This window comes from Echinops telfairi, unplaced genomic scaffold (genome assembly GCF_000313985.2).
Source record: "Echinops telfairi isolate 266 unplaced genomic scaffold, ASM31398v2 ScPeMD7_7468;HRSCAF=8506_1, whole genome shotgun sequence".
Lineage (NCBI taxonomy): Eukaryota > Metazoa > Chordata > Mammalia > Afrosoricida > Tenrecidae > Echinops > Echinops telfairi.
Window position 1 is genome coordinate 6,836,829 of NW_022111370.1, and position 20,715 is coordinate 6,857,543.

Sequence of the window (20,715 nt, forward strand, 5' to 3'; positions counted from 1 at the left end):
CTGTGTAGAGCTAGTTGTTGTGTCATTGATATATCAAAAGTTGTTAGTTGGCCTTCCTCCAACCCTGATCCTAAGGTCTTCTTCATATCACCCGTTCTTCATATCCTCTGTTTATCTCAGATTCTTCTTGTATTCCTCATATTATTCTTCACATTATTATTCTTCAGATTATTTTTCATATTCTCAGATGATCTGTTCAGTATACAGATTGAATAAGTATTGTGAAAAGAGTCCCCTGGCCTAACCTTTCCTGATTTTAATCCATGCAGTATTCCCTGGGGCACATAGCATGCTTTCAATAAATATGCCTGGAATGAGTGAACGCATAAACTCCAGTCTCTGCCAAGTCCATTTTCACAAAATGCTGGCATCACCAACAAGCGCCCTGCTGCCTGCCAAGTGCATGATCATCCCTGGAAGATGAAATGGCTGGGGATGCAGGACTCCACCAGGTGCTTGGAGCCATGGAGCAGCTGGACTGAGTGCTGCTACATCACTGAGAACTCACTCCCCTCCTTTGTGCCTGAGTAGAGCTGGAGGCCCCTTGCCTTGCACAAGCTCCCCAAGAAGGCAGGCCGACGGGCATCCCAAGGCAGCCACGTTGTAGGAGGCCAGCTGTAAGAGAAGTCCAGATTGCAGACACAGAGAATAGCCGCCCAGCAGTGTCCCTTTGCCTTTTACAATGGAGTCCGTGTTTACACCAGGGGAAGAGGAGGCTTCGCCAGTGGTGGGATTCAGCTGGTTTGCAGTGGTTTGGCAGAACCAATATCTACTTTTGTTGTTGTTGACTTAGGCAAACTCATTGTTAAAATGGCACTTGTAATCGGGGTTCTTTCTAAAGTGGACTGCTGGGAAGCCACGTGATAAGGAAATCACAGATTTACATTCCTCTTTTCTAACATCTATCTACTCAATAGCATATTCTAATTACCCGTAGTAATGTTCATCACATCCATAGGTATTAAAAAAGTAGAACTATGCTTGTAATATTTATTCACCTCCTAAAACTCATTATACTTTTGATGAAATACTACATTTTATCCCCTCATGTCTGTTACATCAGTAAACAAGCATACAGCATAAAAAGTACCAACCAACCAGAAAGTGACATGCTTTGTGCTACGTCCCCAAATTCTCACAAGATATTATGAGTGAAGTATGCAATTCCTGAAAGTGTCCAGAGAGCTCAAAATATTCTCAGAACAATTGCTGTGAGTTAAACAGAAGCAGAAAGGGGTTTTTCAAAGATGAGTGTAATGTGTGCAGGGAAGAGAAGCCGTTGAACTGTTTTTAATGTATTAAACCCAATGACTATGTTCCAATTGGCGACCTCTAAAGGAATGCGATCCTACTCCTACGATGAAAAGGTGGCTGACGATAAGTCACACAGATGACAATGCCCGGAGGATGCCAATCAAGAAGCAATACAAAAATATCATACACAACATTTTGATTGTGTTTGTCAGGTATTGTTTAATATTTTCATTAATATTTTAAAATCGTATAACAACCTAGTCTTGTGCATCTCTTTTATTGTTCTTATTTAAGAATTAACTGTAAGAAATAATAAACGACCTTCGGAATGTCTTTTTTTTTTTTTGCTTATAACGATCATTAGGGCAGCTTGTTAAATTATTTGAACCCCACCACTGGCTGTAACCATAGCTAATGTTCAATGAGGATTATAATCGCCTGCATAAGAGAGCCGCCACTGGCGGCTCCCACAGACCACATCCAAAAAGGATAATAAGAGCTCACTGGCGAGCCTTAATGCTTAAGCGCACCTCCCCACAAGTACAGGGGTAAATAACCAACAGGATCCCATCACAACCAGGGCTCACTCAGTGCCACCATGGAGGAGCTCAAACGCTCCCTCGACTGGCACCACGGCCAGCCTCAAGAAGACATGCTGGGCCCGCCTTGGAAGTCCGAAGGGGAGGGTCCTACCCTGTCCCATCACAGGGTCACGATGAGTCGGAATCAACTCGGTGTCAGTGAGAGTAACAGTGAGCCATTTCCAGAGGAAGAAACTCGCCCGACCCTGCCTCCCTCTTCTCTGTCCCTCACCCCAGCCAAACCCTCTCCTACTCCAGCTAATCCCGTGATGGGGTAGTTTCCAATACCACCTTGTCCCAGGCCTCCAGAGGCACTGCCCAATGGCCAGAACAAATTATTCCTAAGAAAGGAGTTTGGATGCACCTCTCAGATGTCTGTCATGTTTTCAGGCAGTGTGCATGTGGATAGTGACTTAATGAATGTTCTATAAGTTATTTCTAGTTTTTAATATCTATTGAGAGGCTCCCTGAAAGCTCATAGACAAAAGTCATGACTAAAGGGCTTCTTAAGGAAGTTAACAAGTTGGATTGCTGACAGGTTACACAATTTCGGGTCTGCTAATAAATGTCCAAGGGGCTTACCACTCTGCTGTAATTGTCAACCAAAGGCACTCAGCTCAAGGTCCCTAGGTCAGCAAACCTAGCTCCCTGAATGTAGTGCCCAGAGGCACCCCACTCCAGGAAGACTTAGCACAGTAGGCAATCGGCTCCCCTTCCCTGGGCCAGAAACTTCCTCGATTAAGTGCCCAGAGGCACCGCACGCTGCAAGTCAGCCTCTTGCTCAAAGCGCTCATCTTAACCTGTTCTGTGAGGTGGGGAGTCTGTCACTCTACGCTATGCTCGGGCTCCTGGTTCTGCTGCGGCTTCTCTGATGGTACAGCTGTATTCTGGACCCAGGAAGGTCCCTGCCCAGGAATCTTGGGTCCAGAGGGTACACTCCACTCCTGGCTCTTGCTGAGAATGAAATCACTCCTCCTGTTTCTCACAGGGCTCATTTTATACATCACAGGATGCCACTCCAAGGAATCTTGTTCACCATTACTCTCAGTGAAGCCTATCAGTAGCTTCGCCTCACCTTCTTACCAAACCTATGCAGGGAACATCTGTACCATTTTATCAGGTGTGTCCTGACAAGTTTCAGAATATCTCCCATGAAGCCACCATCCCTGAGGTTGGCTATACCCCCATCATTATAAACGCTTGGCTTTGGTTGTGCTTCAAAACAAATAGCTAATGTCACATTTATTCCAACTCATGGTGCTTCCTGGGGTTGCAAAGTGGAGCTGCTATAATCACAACAGTCAAGGGTTTTCTTGGCTGTTATCATGACAAACAGAGGTCACCAGGTCTTTCCTCTGCAGTACTGCTTGGTGGGTGTGTTAGTCTGGGTAGACCAGAGAAAAAAATTCATAGAAACTCATGTGTATAAGAAAGGGCTTTATATAGAAGAGCAATTGAATATGGAGAAAACATTCCAGCCCAGTCCAGATCAAGTCCATAAGTCAAATATTAGCCCATATGCCCAATACCAATCTATAAAGTCCTCTTCAGACTCACAAAACACATGCAATGATGCCAAATGCAGGCAGATCACAGGCTAGTGGGAAGTCTTGTGGATCCAGTGGCATTGTAAGCATCTCAGCGTTGGCAGGAGTTTTTCCTTGGCTGCTCCAGCTCAGGGTACTAAAACAGTTCCATGTGTCTTTCCAGCTACAATGTCTTCTAGGGAGTCAGCAGAGAGAGGGTGTCTCCCACCTCCAAGGAGGAATACAGGAGTTCCCAGAGTCCTCAGGAGAAGGCCATGTTCACACACAGAGGCCTCCTTGGCTATGATCTGCTTGACAGACAAGCTAGACTCCACCCCTACACTCTTAATCCTAAAATTGACACCACATTATGTAGCTACCTCAGTGGGTTTGACCCACCACATCTTAGGTTCGTGGTTGAGCACAAATCGTTTCAGCACCCAGGAACCTAACCCTTTAAGCAGATGTTCTTGTTCCTTCTAGCAGCTCAGTTAGTTAGGCACTTTGTTGACCCCTTCACAGAGAGGTCACAAGGAAGGTCAAGCCAGCCAGGGTACAATACAGCACCAACAAAATACATAACATTCCTCTAGTTCTTTAATGCTGCCCCGCCCCGCCCCACCCCCACTATCATGACCCCATTTCTACCTTACAAATCCGGCTAGACCAGAGCATGTACACTGGTACAGATAAGAGCTCTCAACACACAGAACCTAGGTCAGATAAACGCCTGAGAAACAGTATAGGGAGTAACCATACCATTAGGGGAGGCAGAAGGTGGGGGGAGAAAGGGGGAACAGATCACCCACCCACCCCCACTTCAGAGGGACAAACAACAGAAATATAGGTTAAGGGAGATAGTGTAAGATATGAAAATAAAAATAACTTATAATTTATGAAGGGTTCATGAGGGTGGGAGGGTGAGGGTGAGGGAGAGAGGGGAAAAAAGAGGAGCTGATACGAAGGGCTCAAAGAGAAAGAAAATGTTTTGAAAATAAGGATGGCAACCTATGTACAAATGTACTTGATACAATTGATGGATGGATTATTATAAAGCTGTAAAAAAAACCCAATAAAATGATTTATTAAAAAAAACTATCCTGAAAAAGTTTTGCTTCAAAATAAAAGTTACCTTGTTTTTAAAAAAAGAAAATCCTATGCATTGCAACAGTGAGCTCCCCAACCAGTGATAGTGTGACGCAGAACCGGGCAGCGTCTCCATCTGTTGGATGTGGGCTCTCCATAAGTCAAGAATCAGCTCAACAGCACCTAACAGCCACAATATTACAGATTAGCTATAAACAGTGTTGGAGTTGGAACAGCAGCCAAGGCGAGATTAGTCCTGGGTTAGTGTCTGCCACCACTAGGCCAAAAGTATAAAGGTAAGAGGGACAATGACAGGGCCACTTCGTGAAGCTGGGCCATGAAGCGGACTTGTGTGGTGACAGCTATACTATGAGACGGCAGAGACTCCATCTTTGATGGAGAGGCTATCTGAAGCAGACAGGATGAGAACTATTTGGCCTCTTACCTGTTAGCCTCCATTCTCCCCCAAGACCTCCAGTGGGCCAAACCCCACCCTCAGTAAGTTGACAAAGCTATGTGAAATAGAGCCCTGTGCAGGGCTCTATGTTTGAAGGAAGGAGGTGGCTCTGAGAGCAGACAGGCAAATACTGGAGTGCTGTGGAAAGGGATGGCCCATGGCATGGCACAGAAAGGATGACCATGGGATCAGAAATAGGGAGAACGGGCCTTTACTGGTCAGATGCTCGACTTAATGCATGCAAGCAGAGATGGAGAGTTGACCATAGCTCAGGAAAAAAAGTCTTCCTCCATGGGTCAGAAAATCAGCCAGTGGCTCCAGTGGTGGTTGATGACTATCCTTCCTGACAGTCAGATTAACATCAAAGCATACATGCCTGGGAGAATCATGGTCCCTCTAGGCCCTGACTGGCACCGTGGTTACGCATTGGGTTGCCATCCTCCAGGCCAGCGATTCACAGTTCAGAACCACCATCGGTGTTGTGGGAGAAAGATGGGGCTTTCTGCTCCCATAAAGAGTTAACAGCCTCAGACACCCACGGGAGCAGTTATACCCTGTACTGTAGGGTGGCTGTGCATCAATGTCCACTAGATGGCCGTGAGTTTTGTTGCTGTTTTCTGGGAAGCCCTGTGTGGCAGCTGTTGATGATGCAGCCTGCCTCCCTGCCTTCACTGCTCCTCCTCCTGCTCAGTCCTCCTCCACCTCCTCCTCCTCAGTCCTCCTGTCCCAGAGCAAAGGAAGGCCCCAGTCTTCAGGGTTAGAAGCAATACCTTTGGGAGACATCCGTTTGCAAAACAGTTGGGGAGAAAAAAATAGGAAAAGGCTCTCTGGGTGAATCTTTAGATGAAACAAAAAAATAAGAGACTTTTGAATTTGATAACCAATCTACCTCTAATCCTAACAAGAAACAAACCCCATCGTAATCTGATGTTCAGCAATTGCATCACATCTCACAAAAAGCATTGATTTCCATATCTTGTTTCTCAGCATCTACAACAGAGTGGGTTTGACTCCTGTGGACACCTGCTATTCATTCTTATCTGTGTCTAGGTCAAATTATTTGTGTTGTTTGGGGCTTTGCTTTTAGATTTCGTAAGTTATCTTTTTCCATTTTGTTAAGATCCCTTTTGTGATCTGTGTTTCTTAATGAGGCGAGACCACCTCATTCTTAGATAAGAGTTTGCTTCTTAATCATTCCCCCAGTCTCTGATATCTTTCTAATTTGAATTTAGCCAGAGGAGCAAATTCCTGGGGGAAACACACACACACATATATATTTGTGCATTTGAACATTTTAGATTTATCTCTGAATTCTAAAACTGAGCCATTATCAGGGACATTCGCTACTACGTACTAAGTACCCCTGGGGTGATTGCCATCCTTGCAATGTTTTCTGTAGTGACTCCCTATTTCCCAGAGAGCCCACGTGATTTATTTCTCATGTATCATACGAATAATTTCCATCATTTGAACACTGGTGAACACACCGAAGAACCCTGGTGGTACAGTGGTTTTGTACTTGACTGTTAACCAAAATGTTGGTGATTAGAAGCCACCCACTGCTCTGTGGCAGAAAGATGTGACCATCTGTGTTGGTAATGATTTCAACCTTGGAAACTCAATGAGTCGGTCCTATAAGGTCGCTGTGAGTTGGAATTGACTAGATAGCAATGAGTTCCGGGGTTTGTTTGGTTTTAGTTATGATAGTTCATACATTAAGGCTGACAAATGGTTGCTATTGTTATACTGCTAGCTGCCATCAGTTCAGCTCAGACTCTGTGGTGACCTCATGTACAAGAGATCTAAACATTGCCTGGTCCTGCATCATCTTCATTATTGTTGATATGTTTGAGTCCGTCGTGGCTACTGCGACAATCTGCTCATGGAAAGTTCCCTTGTTTTGATTGGCCCTCTACTTTACCAAGGGAAAACAATGGGGCTCTCTACTCCTGTAAAGAGTTACAGTCTCAGAAACTCACCAGGGGCAGTGCTACCCTGTCCTACAGAGTCGCTATGAGTTGGCATTGCCTCGATGACAGTGAGTTTGCTTTTTGGTTTTTGGACTCTACCAAACATGATGCCCCTTTTCAGCTCTTGGTTTTTCCTGATGACATTTCAAAACTAAGTCAATCAAAGTCTCACCAGCATCTTTTCCAAGGCGCATCTTGGTTGTATGTCTTCTCAGCATGATCGGTTCGTTCTTTTGTCAGGTGACAGTATATCCAGGATGGTCGAACGCCACCATAATTCCTATGCATCCATTCTTCTTCAGCCTTCCTTTTTCACTGTCCAGCTTTTGCATGCACATGAGGCAATGCACGGTACACCATGGTCCTCAAAGTGACCTCTTTTTTAAAACTTAAAAAAGATAATTTCTCAGTGTATTAAGTTGTTTGAGTTCTTGGCTACTACTTCCAAGGACATTGATGACTGATCCAAGTAGAATAGAATTGTGACCATTTCCATTTGCCCTTCATTTATTTTGATGCTGTTATTGGTTGACGTCTGCGTTGCTTCAGCTCATCAGAGATGGGTTTCGTTGTCTCCATTATCGCATGAAGAAACGGAGACTAAGAGACCGATGTTGACCGAAAGCACACAAGAAAGTTGTGTTCGACCCCAGAATTGGGACTGAAACATAATGAATCTGGTTCAGAAGTCTGAACCCCCTCTTGCACAGACGAATTCCATGTATTGGGGAGCAATACAGTGACAATGAAGCAAGATAATAAGAAAGTCTTTGAACCTGACATCCTAAAAGCAATGTGCCACGTGCATATTCTGCGAGACAGATAACTTAGCAGTGAAGAGCAAAGAGTATAATCAGACCAACTTAACTGGGAACCTCTTCTCTGCCCTTGAAAAAGTACTCCCTTGGGTATATAACAAGAATGTATTCTCCCTTGAGTGCATAATAACCCTATTCCTTAATATCAGCTCTGGATGACTTTGTGGCTTTGCAGCTGTATTTCCCCAATGGGCAGGGGGCCACTGAAGATTAATGTTATAATACATTCAATGTCTGTACCCTAGGACAGACCCAGGGTTGCCATTGCATAACTCTCATTGAGTTATGCCTCAACAAAGATTCCTGTCGACCTACTGTTACAACAAATAAAGAAAAGGAGAAAAGTAAAATACCACTTGTCACCGATAAAGATATGAGTCAGTATGAGACAGAATTGACTTGATGCCAGTAAGTGGAATTTTTACAGATAAGGAGATGACACGAGTCCACACGAAAGGAAAGTTCTCAGTTCAAATACGAACAAACGGATGTAATAAGTGTTATGAAAGCAAAAAGGATCCTCTCTGGGCAAGAATGGCCTGAGCTTTCAGCTGGGCCTTGAAAGATCTGAATGAATTAAGGTGATGTGATGAGAATGTGGTCTACAGATCAGAGCCAGATTAAACCACCACAAAATAAACAACGTGTTTTGGGATGTAAATCAGTAATATTGGGACATGTCATAAAAAACTATTGTTATTAAGTTTCATCTACATACATGCATGGGTTTATTCCAAACAAAACATTGAAATATGCCACTGTGCTTAGTGATGGCTGCAGGCAAGTTCTCTTGGTAATACACTTAGTCTTCTCAGGGTGACTTCAAAAGAAAGGTTCAATCAAATCAATGGCTTCAGAAGGATGTGCTAGGCCAGTTAAATTCCTAGCAGAGAGGTCAGTTCTGAAGGTTATGGCAACCATTTTTTGAGATTTCAAATGAGTACTCTTGATAGTTTCTCCAAGGGCGGAGGATGATCATAAGGGCTTACTCAGAAGTTTTAAGAAAATTGGAGATAGCATCGGTGAGCAAAAGGCCAAGGAAATTATGCCAAGGAAGTTTTTAGCATAACTATTATGCACCTGCTAATTGTTCAAGGCTAGCAAGTTTGGGCTATCATGTGAGAATCTCGTGGGGAAACCTTACTGTACTTTATAGCACAAAACAGTATGGAAGCAAGGCCAAGTTTAATCCATGGGTCGTAATTGGTCGATCCCTTGGTTAGATTACTAACATAAATGGAAGGAAAGCCTCCAAGGGACAAAAAACAACATGAGAACCAAGCAAGGTGCTAACTTGCCAGTCTTGGCAAATCAATGCACAAAGAGCCAATGGTTCAAGCTCAGAACATAGCATTAAAAAAAAAAATCAAACAAAAATGTTAGCAGTAGACAAGACCTAGGTTTTGAAGGTATAATCCACACTGAGAGCTGTAGTATTTGATCATCAGCAAGTGCTTCAAGTCCTCTTCTATTTCAGCAAGCAAGATTGTATCATTTGCATATCACAGATTGTTAATCAGTCTTCCTCCCCATGAACACCTCAAATAAAGAAAAATACACACAACTAGACCAAAGAGCAGCATTGCTGTACATGGAAATGAGATTGACATGCTCAAGGATTGCGTTTTACTTGGATCCACAATGCCTACGGAAATAGCAGTGAGGAAATCAAACAATGTATTGCATTGGGCAAATATGCAGCCGGAGGTATTTTTAGTTGTTCTCTTTTTTTTTTTTTAACACCAAGATTTCTCTTTAAAGACTAAGGTGCACCTGGGTCATCCATGGTACTTTTCAATCAACTCTGATGCACGTGAAAAGGGAAGATTGAAGGCAGACTGATGCCTTTAAATTACGGTGTTAGTGAAGAGTGGTGAACATACTATTGCCCGAAGAATGAACAGAAGTACAACCAGAATACTCCTTAGAAGCAAGGTGCTGAGACTTGGTCTGGCATACTCTGGACATGTTACCCGAAGGGATCAGTCCCTGGGGAAGGACCTTGTGCTTGGATGATAAAAATGAGAAAGACCTTTGTAGTGGTTACATAATCTCCTGTCTACTTGAGCGAAGGGGTGGCGTATAGCCTGTCAATTGGGTCATAGTCAATGATGTGTCTGGGTAGGCGTGACCTCCTGAGGATTCTGGGAAGTCCTGTCTTCCTCTCTGGAGGCAGGAAACAACTCTCTCTGCTTCACCTTGTTGACAAGCCACATGGAGCCATGCTGGTGGCAGCCAAAGCCCTGAAAATGCTTCCACTGCCACTGGATCCACAAGATTTTCCACCCACAGGCCTGTGATCGTCCTACATTTGGCATCATTGCATGTGTTGCATGCGTCTGAAGAGGAACTTGTAGACTGGTATCGGACATGTGGTCAATTATCAGACTTATGAACTTGATCTGGACTGGGCTGACATGTTTTCTTAATATACAATTACTCTTTGATATAAAGCTCTCTCTTAAACACATATTTGTTTTGTTTTCTCTGGATTTGTTTCTCTAGTCAATCCGGACTAACATAGCCTTCAATGAAACGGATTGATAGAATGGCTGGAAAAATAGGTCCAAGCTCAGTCATGATAATGAGGATGGTGCAAGACAGGGCTGTGTTTCATTCTGTTGTATCGGGGGCTGTGATGAATCAGCTGACTTGACAGCACTAGCAACAACAGGCTTGGGAGGTAATGAAATGCTTCCACCACGGTGTCAGCCCTGGCTTGGTGGCAAGCACTACCGACACTTGAGGTCTAGGCAATGAGAGGTGCCTGCAGCAGGAGTATGAGTGTGCAGCTAAGGAGAATCCAATTTCTCCCGGACAGCTGTCAGATGAAAACAAAACAAAGCAAACAAACAAGCCCCATGCTGTCTACATATGCTGGGCCCTCTGCTATTATGAAAAGGCAAGATTCCGGGGACAGAACTCAGATCTTCCTTCCTGCTACAAGACATGTGGTAATTGGGTGGCTGCATGTGCATTTGAAGGAAGAATTTTACACATGGGAGGCAATCTTTTTTTTTTTTTATCCAATGGGCAACTTCTTCACCTTGAAGTCTATAAGACAATGCCTGGTTTGTCTGCTATATTAACAGATAACTCCTTGCTATCAATTCAAGTATCGTTGTCTTTTACTCGTTCCTTACATCCTTCTTTGGTTGGAGAATTCCCTATAGAAACGTCAGTGATTGGGCCAGAATTCCAGAAAATTAAGGTAGAAGCAGGAACACCCACACAGCAGGGTAAACAAGGCAAAATCAATTGCCTTTGAGTGGATCCCAACTCATGACAACCTTACATGTGACACTGTCGAACTGCAGTGACCATAGTCTTTCAGATGCAAGTCGCCAGGCCTTTTAAACCAGAGATGGGCTTGAACTAACAACTTCCAATTAGCTGGTGAGCACATAACTATTAGCTCCAAGCCCTTCCTAACCAAACTCACAAAACAAGCCCACTGCCATTGGATAGGTTCTGATTTTTAGCCATCCTATACAGGATTTCTGAGTCTGGAATTCTTTACAGAAGCAAACAGCGTCATCTTTCTCCCAAGGTACATTTGGTGGGTTAATTACTCCAACCTTTTGATTAGCTCCCCAATGTCTACCTCACAGCACCACCCAAGCAAGATCCTTAGGACTCTCCGACAATGCTCACTAAATGAGCAAAGGGTGTTCTGGGACTTTGTTCGGGATCAGCAGAAGCTTTCTTTGGAATGTGAACTGGATATTTCAGGGACAAGCTCTCAGACCTAGCTGTGTCCTGCCCCCTTCCACCGTGTCCTGGAATTCCTCCTGGTATCCTCCAGCACCGCTGCAGAAGGTGGCCAAACACAGCTACATCTGCATGCAGGCTGCTACAGACACAGCTGGCTTGATTGCAGTGGCCTTTCCCTTCAGGGAAAATGAATGGCCCACTGGGAAGTATGCAGCAGGATCAACTTCTCAGGTATAGAAATTCCTCAAAATCAAAGGGCGTACATGGTTAAGGCCAAGTCTGTTAATATTCCTGTTAGTGGAGTGTGTGGTTGGGAGGTGGGGGGCGGGGGGGGGGGGGGGGGGGGGGGGGGGGGGGTTGTGTGCACGCGGTGAAGAAGGCATGATGATGCAGTGGCTAGGTACTCAACTGGTAACTGAAAGGTCAGTTACCTTCCAATGGACCAGCCACTCCAGGGAGGAAGATAGAAGAAGTCTGCTTCTGAATGACTTCTGTGTGGCAGTTCTTTTCCATTCTAGAGGTTGAGAGTGAGTTGAGATTGGCCCAGCTGCAATGGGTTTGATTATAAAGACCCCGTGTTATCATTGTTAGGTACTGTTGAATTGACTTGGTTCCTATGTACATCACAAGAAAATACTGCCCAGTCCTGTTTCATCCACACAGTCATTGCTAAGTTTTATCCCATAGTTGCAGTTACTGCACTGTGGTTGTTACATAATCTGTTGTCAATTTGAGACTTAAGAGTGAAAGGGTGGAGTGTAGCCTGTCAATCAGGTCGCAGCTTGATGACTTCACTTGGAGGCACTATGGAGATAAATAGCTCACTGGAGGCGGGACACACGCTCACTTCCCGCAAGACATTGCTGCTGACAAGCCACATGGAGACACTGAGATTCTTCCACCATCACTGGACTCACAAGACTTTCCACCCACTGGCCTGTGATCTTCCTGCATTTGGTGTCATTGCATGTGTTGTGTGAGTCTGAAGAAGAATTTATAGACTGATAATGGACATGTGGGCTCATATCGGATTTATGGACTTGACCTGGACTGAGCTAGAATGTTTTCTCAATATTCAATTGCTCTTGTATATAAAGTTCTTTCTTATACACATATCAGTGTCTATGGATTTGTTTCTCTGGTCTCCCTGAACTAACACATGCATAAATCCATCTAATTCAAGATCTTCCTCGTTTTCCTTGTCCCTCTAGAATGATTGCCTAGCCACGTTGATGCAAAACCTATCACCTAACTCTGTCCAAACCAGGGTCTGGTTCCTCTTGATACCATGTTGAAAGTAGGTGAGAAGAAATCTTGGCATTATTGCTTTTAAGGAGCACATGGCTGTACTTCTTCCAAGACAGATTTGTTCTTTCTGCGGTCCATGGTCTATTCAACACTCTTTGCCAACACCATAATTCCAAACAGCAGTTAGCCTTTGGTCTTCCTTTATACATCCATGTTAGGTCATTGTGTGTGTGTGTTGGGTGATTGAAAGTACTGTAGGCTGAGTCCGGTGCAGCATAATCCTCAAAGTGGTATCGTGGCTATTTAAGGATGTAAATGGGTATTTTGCAGCAGATTTCGCTCTTCCTCTTCCTCCCTAATTTATTAGAACTTTATCCGTGGGGAAAAGCTGCTCTCTTCGTGGCAAATGGTTGGTTACTATAAAGAGTTCTGTGCCTCCCTAGTGTTATAGCTCCTTTTGTGGACCTGTCTATTGTTTGGCTGAAAATAGAGTCATGTAGGTGGGTTTATTTCCTGGCCAGAAGGGTGATTAAAGGTCATTGTCTCAGGGGTCCCACCAGTCTCTATTGACCCATAAACCTGGTGTCTTTCTTTTATGATTTTGAATTTCACATTTTCTCCCATTCTACACAGGACCTCCTAATGTGATTCATTCCAGAACAATTGACAGTGATAGCTGGGCACTATCTTATTCTTCCGGTCTCAGGGTCATGGAGACTGAGGTTCATGTGGTCCATTAGACTAATTGTTTCTATGTATCTTTGATTTTCTTCACCCTTTGTTGCTCAGGATGAGCACAGACCAATAATTGCACCTGTGATGGCTACTCACAGGCTTTTAAAATAACAGTCACTGTTCACCAAAATAACAGATAGCTGTGGAACCTTTGCTTTTGTAGACTATGCTATACCAATTGACCTTGGTCCAGAGCCCCCAGGGTCAGGGATTCATTTCCTTAAAGTATTTGACCATGGATAATGAGTTTTCATAACTTTTCCCAGGTGCTTCACTATGTTTATAAATATATTTGAAAAACTTGGTACACATATGTAGGAATATATATTTACCTATTTCTTTCTATATATACATTTATCGATGTCTGTCTTATTAACTCTGCTTCCATGGATGGTGCTTATGGATCCAGCAAAATGAAATACTGGATAAATTAAATCATGTCTTCATTTATCAGGTGTTGCTTATTGGTCCAGTTGGGAGGAGTGCTTTTTTTTTTTTTTTACATGGGATAACCAACTTTTTATTTCTTTGCTATACAGAAATTACTGCTGCCTGCTGCCACAGTTATTTCTCTATAAAATGTATATTTGAACATCAAGATAAGATACTTCAAATTTTGCATAAACATTGATGAAATTTAGATTTATGGAAAACAAACCACATTGCTTTTATTTATTTTTTAATAATCATTTTATTAGGGGCTCATACAACTCATCACAATGCGTACATACATCATTTGTGTCCAGCACATTAGTACATATGTTGACTTCATCATTCACACAACACCCACCCTCTAATCGAGCCCCTGGTGTCAGCTCCTCATTTTCCCCCTCCCTCCCCGCTCCCACTCCTCCAGCTCCCCCTGAACCCCTGATAATTTATAAATTATTATTATTTTATCATATCTTACCCCATCCAACGTCTCCCTCACCCACTTCTCCACTGTCTGTCCCCCAGGGAGGAGGCCATATGCAGACCTTGTCATCTGTTCCCCCTTTCTCCCTCACCTTCCCTCCACCCTCCTGATATCGCCACTCTTTCCACTGGTCCTGAGGGGAGTTCATCTGTCCTGGGTTCACTGTATTTCCAGTTCCTATCTGTGCCAGTGTACATCCTCTGGCCCAGCCGGATATGTAAGGTAGAAGTGGGATCATGGTAGTGGGGGTGGAGGGGGGGGAGCATTTAAGAACTAGAGGAAAAATGCATATTTTATCGTTGCTACACTGCACTCTGATTGGCTCATCTCCTCCCCTTTTTGTTTTTTGTTTTGTTTTTCCTTTATATTGAGGTGCAATCCAGCCTGAAGGCTGCACCCTTTGATCTTTAGCCACAGGTGCTTCAAGTCCTCCTCACCTTTCAGCAAGCAAGGCTGTGCCACCTGTGTAGCATTGGTTGTTAATGAAGTTTCCTCCATCATCTGCATAGCAGAGATTAATGAGGCTTCCTCCAATCCTGACGCGGGATTCTTCTTCATGTAATGCAGCTTCCCAGATGGCTTGCTCAGCATACGCATTGAATACGTTTGGAGAAAGGGCATGACTGATGCACACTTTTCTGATGTTAAACCACAAAACGTTCCCTTGTGCTGGTCCAACCACTGCCTCTGAGTCTATGTGCAGGTTTCTCATGAGCACAATCAAGTCTTCTGAAAGTGACCTCATAAGCATCCCAAATTTCGAACAAAATTTGAAAGGCGGGCTGTAAAGTTTTCTCCAAATTCTTAAGTGGATCCTAAGACCTTAGGGAGAGTGGGAATCCTGGCTCCAAACGGATTTGGCTCTTGACTGAAGGAATCTGCTCCCTCAGCTTTCTCTCGTATTTCATTGCCTAACTCTCCGGCCTTCGCGTGTTGCTGGGAAGGGAGGCTCTCACCTGGCTGAGTGCTGCAGCCTACGGCATGCAGCCTGGCAAAGCCGCAAAGGCTCTCAGCCAAGAGCGGGAGGTTCACTTGTATACGTGATGAAGGAAAGCCCCAAGAACCCTCTGTGGGAAGAGAAACGGCTTTGGGTACCCTTGATTCAAAGATGCAAGTTCCTTTGGGGTGGGTTACAGTAATGAGAAGAAAATTTTATATTAAAGGGGAAGGGATAAGTTCTGAAGATTAGCACCCGACAAAGTGTTACCCCAAACCCAGAGCAGAACAGCATTGACTATAAAAAAGGGAACAAGCGCATGGGATCCCATAAGAGATGTAATTCTCCCGTTTCAAACATGTTCAATACAGATAGCCCTTTCCAGGCCCAAAGAGCTCAAATCGCCAGTCGAATATGCCATATAGCAAAACACACTCGATGCAGGGAAATGTGATTTCCTGACACGCTGGATTGGTAACCGCAGGCTCGTTTTCTTCATATGCTAGAATCCTTTCAAGGGAGGCTAATGGGGTTGGGGGGGCCGAGATGGTACCGTCCTCATCAGTGTGGCCTGACCCCGAAGCAGCATGCCAGCCACTTAGGAGGGGCTCCAAAACCACCAGAGGATTTAAAGTAACCGGAACGTGGGTTGGTTTGCAATCAAGGGGGACAAAGCTACGTCAAGCGGTGCTAGCAGTAGGGTGTGTACCACCTCCACTACTTCAACTCACAAGCCCCTGCCCTCAGGCGGATACTGCATTTTACTGGAAGGAGTAGAATCACGCCGTGGGGCATCCAGGACTGTCCGTGGTGACAGCCTCATCGTCCTACCACTGAACAGCTGGTGGGTTTGAACTACAGCGAGCTCCCCACCGCTTCACCCGCTAAATAAATCCCCAGAGTTCCGTGGTTCATACACACATAGGTTGATTCCAAGCAAAGCACTTTTACCCATGCCTCTGTGGCTGCAGGTAAGTTCACTTGGTAATATAATTGTCCGAGCCTCATTCAAAGAAGAAGAAAAAAAAAAGCACTGCCACCAAGTCCATTCTGACTCGTGGTGACCCTGTAGGGCAGGGTAGAGCTGCCCTGGGGGTTTCCAAGGCTATAACCCTTTACAGGAGTAGGAAGACTCATTTTTCTCCTGAGAAGCGGCTGGTGGTTTTGAACTGCTGACCTCGAGGTTAGCAGCCCAACTTGGGATCACTGCACCACCGGGGCTCATGGGGTGCCTTAAAAATTTAAAAGGTCCCATCAAAACAGTATCTTTTAAGGGAATCTGCGGGGCCAGTTAAATTTCCGGCAGAGAAGACAGCACAGAAGGCATGACAACTGTTTTCTTAATATTCCAAAGGGTTTATCTTCATAGATATTTTTCCTCGAAGGACAGAGGAAGAGCACGAGTTTTATTATGCAGAAGTTTTAAGAAAATTGCAAATTTCAGTAATGAGTGTGTGGTGGTGGGGGGGATAAACCAGAAAGTTATGATGCTTTGTTTTCCATCATAGCGAAGCCCCTGCTCATTCTTCAAAGGGAGTAATAAGAGCTGTCCTAGAAATTCATTGAGAAAATCTTACTCCATTCACCCTACAGTTCTGATTCACCCTTCAGATTTCTTCCATAATCCATCATCCCCAAGCTCAAAGAACATTGAAAAGGGACATCATTTAAGTCTCCTGATGACATCAAATCTGCCAATTGATGGAGTGCAAAAAAAAAAAATGCTTCTTTGGGAAAAGGCTTAGAAAGATGGCAACACTACCATCAGAAGTGTGGAGACCCAGGTAGAAGATACTCTGAGGAAAAATAGCTTCACATTCAGAAATGTTTGTTTAATACAAGTGTCTAAGCATCCTGCACAGAGGGGTCACAAGGAAGAGACGAGCCAGTCAGGGTGCAGTATAGCACTGACAAAATATACCAACACTCCTCTCTAGTTCTTTAATGCTACCCCCGCTCCCCCCCCTCCCACCACCTGCCCACTATCATGACTCCAATTCTACTTTACACATCCAGCTAGAACTGAGCATGTACACTGGTACAGACAAGAGCTCAAAGCACAGGGAATCTAGGACAGATAACCCCCCCAGGACCAATAATGAGAGTAGTGATACCAGGAGGGTAGGAGGAAGATGAGGGGAGAATGGGGGAACCGATCACAATGATCGACATATGACCCTCTCCCAGGGGGATGAACAACAGAAAAGTGGGTGAAGGGAGAAAGTGGTTGGTGTAAGACATGAAAAAAATAATAATTTGTAAATTATCGAGAGTTCTTGACAGAGAGTAGGGAGAGAGGAAATGAGCTGATACCAGGGGCTCAAGTAGAAAAAAATGTTTTGAAAATGATGATGGCAACATATGTACAAAGTTGCTGGACACAATGGATGTATGTGTGGATTATGTAAGTGTCCCCAATTAAATGATTTTAAAATATATATATATATATACACTGAGAATCTCAAATAAATAAGTCAACATGTCTATGATGTTGTAGCAACACTTTTTGACTTGCTCTCATATAACCATGCTACCTACTGTTTGTTGGACATCATCTCATGCCAGGCATTGTTGTTGGTAGGTGCCCTTCAGTCAGTTCTCACTCGTAGCGGCCCTGTGTACAACAGAAGGCAACACCGCCCCGTCCTGTGCCAGACAGGACCTGGCAGAGTGTCTGAAACTCTCCCCTAAATATCTGAGATGGGTATTGTCTTACAGGTGAAATGGAGACCCAGAATTACTCAGAGGTCCCTTTAACAAGAGGCACCTAATGACAGAGCCGACACCCCCATGGTGGCCTCTTTAGCATATGAGTCCATGTTCACCTCACTGTTCTGGCTGAATCCTAGTTGCAAACATCTCCTGGCCCTTGTCAGAATGTTGTAGTGGTTCTTCTTTGATCGAGAATCCGTTCTCAGCTCTCGTGGAGAGGAGCCAGTACAGTCTCCACAGCGGCCACGGACCACGGACGACTGCGTGGGGTAGCCTGTGGTTTGCGCATCCCTGGATTTTCCGCAAGGAAACCTGAAGACAGGCATGAAGATGGAGAATCTTTTCGATGTTGACCTCTGGAGTTAATTGTAAAATAGTCCCTACTGACATTTTAGGTTGCGGAAAGGGTTCCCAAGTAGGCAAAGCCTACGCTCTGTCATAGCTAATCTGGGATTTGTCCATTTCCAGCCACACGCACACGGTGGGAGATGGCTTCGTCGAACGTCCGTTTGTTGTGCACTCTGAGAAGTAGTGCTCTTTTTGTGTCCAGAAGCAACTGCAAATAGAAGGAGAATACAGTTATCCCTTAGAAGGGACTGGTGGTTTTGGCGAAGTTGTAGATCGTTGATAAATAAAAAGAGTGGGCATGATATTTTTTCTCAATCACGGTGATCATGTCTAGACATGAGAAGAAAGGGCGTGGGAAGAGCACGGTGGGGGAGCGAGAAGGGAGCAGAAAGAACCTGCGGTTTCTATGATCCTTCCTGAAGTTCAGGCTATGTAGGGAATTGGGCCTAGGCCTCCAGTCATGTTTCTCAGAATTATATGAGGGCACTGTAATAATGGTATGGTTTTCCATTCCCTGGAATGTTTGCTACAATAGAGGGGCATCAAAAAACAGGAAGGGCTTCAACAAGGTTGATTGACACCATGGTGGCAACGATGGGCTTGAACATAACAATCATTGTAAGGATGACCTGGGGCAGAGCAGTGTTTGGTTCTGCTGTGCACCGGGTCCCTAGGGAGCTGCCACCAACTTGATGGCACCTAACAGCAAGTACAGTGGTTGTGAATGAGCACTTGGCTACTAACTGGAAGGTCGGAGGTTCAAAAACCTGGAAAGCCTTCTGGCACATCGTTCTACTCTGACACACACAGGGTGGGAATCAACCGGGCAGCAATGGGTTTGTTGGGTGTTGCTGATTTGGTTTGGTTGTGGTTTCGAAAAATGGAGACTCGGGACTCTGCCTCCAGACCCAGGAAACTACAAGAGGCAAAGGCCTGCATTTTGAACTAGCGATCCATTTGGTCCTGAGCGAAATGTTCCTCGGACTTCATTTCGAGGAACAAGATTCTCTCAGATCTTCCCACGAATCTGTCCATCAATCCATCCAGCCTTCTAAGCCCAGGATGAGGACACAGAAGAAAGGTGGAGTTCCTGGCCCGGTGGAGTAGACAGACTTGGCAGCAGATGGCTGCACTGTGAATAAGTAAAGCAGAAAGAGCTGGGCATTCTGGGAGCATGGAAGAAAGACATCGGCCTCAGCCTGGGGGCTGGGGGTGGGGGGAGTAGGGAGCACAGCCTGGGCATCAGGAGAAGGTAGTACGTTCTCCACCATGAGTGAGCCTCAGCCAGGAAGAAGCCCAAGTGCAGGGAGCCCCTGGAAAAAGGCCACATGATCTCATTTTGGAAGCGCTTAAAATGAGAGCCAGCAAAAGGGAAGGAAAGGGGTCCCCAAGAAGCTGGAGGCTGCCCACGTCTCTTCACAGCAAACTGGTTTTGTTTTCCACCTGGATTGTTGTTGTGGGTTGCCAGGATTTGCATGACTGTGTTTGCAACTGCACAGGATCATGCTGGTGCCGTGATTAAGATGCAAACCCACCAGGCCCCTCCGTGGGACGATGTAGCAGTTTGCTTCCAGGAAGAGTGTTGTTGCTGTTAATTGCCATCGAGTCAGTTCTGACTCACAGCGACACAAAGTACCAGAGACTGAGACACTGCCTGGTCCTGCACCATCCTCACACTTATGCTTATGTGTGAGCCCACTGTGCCAACCCAATTTGTCGAAGGTCTTCTTTTTCGCCGCCCCGCCACCTTACCAAACACGATGTCCTCCTCCAGAGACTGCTCTCTCCTGATACGATGCTTAAAGTTTGTGAGATGAAGTCTCGCCACCCTGGCCTCTAAGGAGCATTCTGGTCCTACGTCTTCCAAGGCCGATTGGTTTGTTCTCTTGGCAGTTCAAGTACATTCCATGTTCTTCGCCAGCATGATCCTGCAAAGGCATCGACTCTTCTGCCGTCTTCCTTAGTCCACATCCAGCTTTCACATGCAATTGAAAATACCCTGGCTTGGGTCATGAGAAAGGGAGAAAAGATGGAAGTGGTCAAAAATGGCCTCAGGATTCGATCCACAATCGATGCTCATGGAAGCAGCCATTAAGAAATCCAAGGATGCATGGCATTGGGTCAGCCTGCTGCACAAGACCTCTTTGAAGTCTGAAAAGCAAGGAGCGTGGGGGTGAAGACTAAGGTGTACCTGACGGGAGCCATGGTATTTTATATTTTTAGCACGTATATGATGCCTGGGGACATGAATAAAATAAAATAGGGCTCACATCCTCCTTGACATGAATTAGGATCAAAAGTCCCTGTAGTTGCCACTTGTTCTCGGGAGTTCACTGGATGGGGTGGAACTTTGGGTCATCCGCACCTAGCTTGGTAACACCCAACATGCGGCTTTGCAAACAACAACCCCAGC

At 44.9% G+C, this 20,715-nt stretch overlaps 1 protein-coding gene across 11 annotated transcripts in view; it reads left to right on the forward strand.

Moving 5' to 3' along the window:
* LDB2 (LIM domain binding 2) overlaps positions 1-20,715 on the forward strand; it is a 439,908-nt gene that overhangs the window by 407,283 nt on the left and 11,910 nt on the right. The gene's annotated exons all lie outside the window — the stretch shown is intronic.